Raw genomic sequence first — 5,000 nt, 5'->3', positions numbered from 1 at the left:
ACCATATTCAAAGAACTCCGAAAGGTCGGGGCACTCGCTCTCCCAGCAAGTTGGGATCTGTCCCCTTTCCTGTTTTGCGCTGCATTAATACTCGAATAAATCATTTTCGCAATTGGGATCATAGATAGAACTAAAAAGTCATCGATTCGTAAAGCGTACGGGTCGAGCCCCGTACTCTCTTCGTGGAAGCCTTTCAACCTCCCTGTTTTTAAGAATAATTGTGTGCGCTTGTTTAGCGAAAATGCATGGGATAAAGTCTTTTTCGTTTTCCTTTCTCGCCTTCCTCAAAGAAGATTGCAGTCCCTAAGTATTATAAAGGTGAGGTGCTAGGAACTAAGAAAACTTTAAATCCCTAAAAAGGTGACCTCTCAAAAGAGAGCTAAGCTAGCTCTTTGCCTCTCTCTAAAAGACCCTCGCGAGACAGACAGATATTCTCTTTTCAGACTGCCCGGAGAGCGCTCCCTCTACACAAGCAAGTAGCTTACCAGTTGTATCCTTTCTATATTTTAATATAAAGAGCGGTAAAGGTGATTACTACACTTAAGACAGATTACCCAACTAAAGCTGCGACAGCAAGGGCGCTAGCAGCCCTAGTTGAGTACCTTGGCTGTACCTCTGTTCCTTCCGTTACGATATCTCCCCCTGCTAGCACGCTCGAACGCTCGCACGCTAGCACGCACGGGGAAGGGAGATGTTTGTTTCCTACTTCCTTCGCCCTCTCGGTTTAGTCGTTCCGTTCGGTCCTCATCGTGATTAGAGACGTCCTCATTCTCATCCTCTACTTCATCCTCGATCCTGCTTGCAGAAAGCATAATGTCAACCCTCGCTCGAGCTTCTTTCGAGGAAGCGAAAGCTCACTCGACCAAAGGGAGAGGAAGACTGAGCTCAATATACCATCTAACCAGTTCCTTAACTCAACTCATTCTTTTGATTGCCTTTCTTACGCAGCTACTTCGCTTGGCTTGGTTTAACTCAGTTCCCTCAGTCGCCGGGGGCTCACATCTGGTTCCCGGGTTCCGGTCAATGAACTCGAACTCACTAACTCAGAACTCCGGTGAAAAGGACCCACATGCCCACTTCCTTTCCCCCGCCACATTTCTCGGGCGGGACCTCTCTTTGCTTGCGTCTCGAAGCAAAGATACTAAATCCTATCGCTTAGTGTCTTTCCACTTCCGTCGTTCAGGAACAAAGACAACAAACACTTCGACTAGGATATTACTCTTGTACGATGGAGAAGGATTATAGCTTGCCGGATTCGTAAAAGATTAGTTGACGCTTGATTTAAGCAAATACACAAAGACCACAATAGTACCTAAAAAAAGAGCAAGTTCTGTAGCAGAGGGAGAGGAAGAAACCTCAGGAGTAACGACAGAAAGATCAGAAGAAACCGCGGAAGACACAGGAGGAACCACGGAAGAATCCAGAAAAACTGGATCAAAAACACCACCAGATACAGCGGCAGCGGGAACAGAAGGAACAAACAACATACGAACCACATACGGATCATAATAAGACCAAAACAAGAAGCCAAGCAAAAGGCTTGGCAAAAGAGAATGAATCAAACCTATACTAGGAAATGAAACCGTGCTATCCGCACTACGCAAAAAAACAGCACTATGCGGAGAACGAGGAAGGGGAGAAAAAGGAAGATCACGAGAATGATCAACAACAGAATGACCACGAGCAGGAACAGAGAGAAGGCACGAGTATACATTGTCAAAGCCTACACGAGACTTAAACACCTTGAAACCATTGAAACCAGGAACGCTATAAAGGGGAGGGAAATTAATTGTAGCTACGTGGGAAACAAAAGCCAAGACGAGAAGCAGGAGAAAGGCTTGAGGGAGAAAAGCGAGACGGAGATGATGGAAAAATACGATCCATGGGAAGGAAAATAATCAATAAACCTGTAAGGCACGCTTCGAAGAGAGGAGGAAACCTCTAAGCAAAGAGAGTAACAAACCTCAGCAATAGCAACAACGAATAATACGCACTACTTTTCTAAACCGATCTTTCTTATGAAGAGTGGGACTCGCTAAATCGTTTAACTCGCTGGGTCCAAAACTCGTTCATAACCAAGGGTCATTACTTTACTTTTTCTATGTTTTCACTCACATAAGGATTCGTCAAGCTCGTGATGATTTGCATGGAGTAATTCGTAACCCCGCTCGTATGTAAATAAGGATGAAATCTTGTTCTTCAACTCACTTAACTAAGCGAATAAAGTCTCGTACGTAAGTCAGCCCGCCTTAGCTGTATATTATGCCACTCTTTCGGCTTATTGATTAGGGCTCCCCACTATACTATAATCTACTACCACTCCTTCTAAACTTGTTGTATTCCGGTCGATGGATGAACTGGTCTTCGAACCTTGTCTTTAGTTATGGGCCCCCGCCTGCCAGGCCTGCCTCTGTCAGATAGCTAGCCGCACCTTCAACCTCACTTGTAACCTTTACCGTAGCCACAACCGAAAACCGGAGGAGGTATTCTCAATCTCAGGAAAGCATATCTCCTTGCCCCAGAATGGCAAATTGCTCAAGTGGGCTGTCGGGTGAAATTACGTATTGAGCTCCAAGCGCTTCGAACGCGCCCTCTCGAAAGTAAGAGCTGGAAGATCCCTTTTGCTGTAGATCATGGAGGATCGCTTGAAGCACCTCAAGATCCGTGCGCTCCGAATGAACCCATCACTCTAAAAACGGTATTATCTTAGAAAGATTCGTCTATGGCTTTTTCCCTTTCAATGAGTTAGGTGCTCCCTATCTTCCTTCAATCCTATCTAAACAGGGCAGAAGAGGAAGGCTCATAAACTCGCTCCTCGGATCGGGCTCTGTTAACATATTCAGAGAAGATGGGAGACCTCGCCTATCATTGTTATACATCCTATGTATGACTCACTGGAATCCCATTAAACACTTGGGCTAATGCCCTAGAATCGCATCTTTCTCAATCAAGCAAGCACCAATCCATCGGCCTTAAGACGTCCTAATAGAGTGAAGTTCCAGTCAAGGTCGAAGAAGGCAAGGCTTCTAAGTCTAAGAGTGATGAATGCCCCTGCTACGAAAGATCTTCAGGACGACGATCAAAGCCCGAATCCCTAACTCCTTCTAGAACAAGGTGCAGCAGATCTAGGCTATATAGAACCACCACAATCATTGTCCAGATCTTCAGTCCTGGCATGGGGCTGCTCTTGGTAATTCACTCGACTTGGAAGAGAGGCTAGGCCATGAATCCATCTAGCCCCGAATCCTTGAGCCCTTGGGATTGCTCTTCCTACTTCACTTAGTAAGGCAAGGCAGCAGCGGAGACCGAGTCTAAAAAGCTTGGGTCCATTGCTTTATCGAGTTGTGGGACCGGCTTCCACTCTAAAGTTGGCTCTTGAAAAAGGAAAAGGGACCCAATGCACAAAGGGAGATCGGTAGCTAAAGGAAAGAGGAGAGAGAAGCATGTATTCGCTTCTTATACCGAAAGCCTTATTAGACTTAGACCATTCCACTCGGAGTGGCTTCCTACGAGTGATTGATCCGGCTCAAGATCGGTCGCTGAGCTCCCCCTTGAGTTGAGGCTAGTTTGCGAAGAGATAACAAGGGGAGTGCTCACTAAATCAACTAGTGAGGGGGTCACCTTTCAATCCAGAGCTAGGTCGTATAACTCCCTCCAGCTCTTTATGAAAGACGTTGAGAATACCAAGTCTGATAACGCTATGTAGGGCTTACCCAATGGGCAAAGGATCCCTATCTCCTTTCTAACAAGGTATGCTAAGATATGCCGCTTATCCAGTCTAGATAAAGGGGGAGTAGGCCTCAGTGAAGCGACGCTTTGATCTAACAATGGGTCAATTCGCTTAGCATGTGCTCTTTCCTCTGTTCTATATAGGGCTTCTCATGCCTCTTATCCTTCTTAAGCTCGCTAAATCCCTTATTGGACTCTAACTAATTGCAGACTATCGGTCCGCCCTTGAAGAGGATAGGGAGAGCAAGGCGACCGTTTAGAGGCGATCGAAGTGAGGGCTGTCTTCAATCAGCGTCCGTACAACCAACCACAGAAAGGCTCTCCTCCCGATTCGCATAGTGTTCTCTACTATGCTGCTTGTTGAACCGGCTTCAAACCTTTGTCATCCACAAGAGGTGGGAAGAGCTCCATTTTTATAAAGAGAGCAGTCCTGGCTGCCACTCATAGGGGAAAGCTATATCTCACTCCCTCGATTTATACGCTTTCTGTAACAATTCTTCTCACGATCTCTCACCGAATGGAAGAAGCGGCAGGGTGAGTGTTAACGAACGGTTCGCTATCAACCTTGAGGCTGACCCTCGAATGTGATATGCTTCTTCCTCTTCTCATGAGATAGGTCAATCAAGTTGAGTTCTAGCCTCCATCTCTGTCTAAGGCCAATTCGCTCCCATTTATCGTCATATGCCCGCCTTGCTTTGATTTATTCGAGCTTTGATAGCACAAGGTGATCTTGCAAGATGGCAAGCCTACCAAGGGCTTGCTCATACGAACTTCCTTCATGCCACTCTCTCTGTCTTTGAATAGGTGAAAGAGTAGGGGAGCCAGCTTGATGTCCATGGTGCGTAAATGGCTTTGCTTACTCTTCACTTCTTTCTTAGATCAATCTCTAATCTCTGCCTTGAAGTTGTCCATTTTGTGGCAATCAAGTTGATGACGCTTCCCCTTCGTTAGATCCCATGCCATGCCTAACTCCCTTCGGTCGCCTTACTCGACCGCCGTCAAGTCTACCATCCGCCAGTAGTAATTCAAGTTCGATTGGCTCTGACTTGCTTGACCAATGCTTCAATAAGAGAAGGGTCGATGGCGGGAGTTGAGAAAGAGGCTTTTGACAGGCCTTTCTCGAAGCATACAAGCCATGCTTGCCAACTAGAGATAAGGAAGCAGAAGTTAGAGCCTATTTGTATCTTATTCATGACCTCACTTCGATCGGCCTCCGCTCTAACAGTAGTCAGAGAAGGAGAAAAAACAAGGATGCGGTCAAGCTTAACGGA

The 5,000-nt window shown here is 46.2% G+C and overlaps 1 protein-coding gene across 1 annotated transcript in view; it reads right to left on the bottom strand.

Moving 5' to 3' along the window:
• The window catches only part of LOC143868370 (uncharacterized), a 29,515-nt gene extending 24,591 nt beyond the window's left edge, over window positions 1-4,924 (bottom strand). Inside the window, exon 1 of the mRNA XM_077376175.1 lies at window positions 1-4,924. This exon is cut by the window's left edge and continues 24,591 nt beyond it. The gene's annotated coding sequence lies outside the window, so the exon portion shown is untranslated.
• Between the last annotated feature and the right edge of the window lie 76 nt (window positions 4,925-5,000).

The sequence above is a fragment of the Tasmannia lanceolata genome, unplaced genomic scaffold (assembly GCF_043159265.1).
Source record: "Tasmannia lanceolata isolate RefF3 unplaced genomic scaffold, GAP_Taslan_0.1 ptg000442l, whole genome shotgun sequence".
Lineage (NCBI taxonomy): Eukaryota > Viridiplantae > Streptophyta > Magnoliopsida > Canellales > Winteraceae > Tasmannia > Tasmannia lanceolata.
This window is presented reverse-complemented; position numbering and strand designations above follow the sequence as displayed.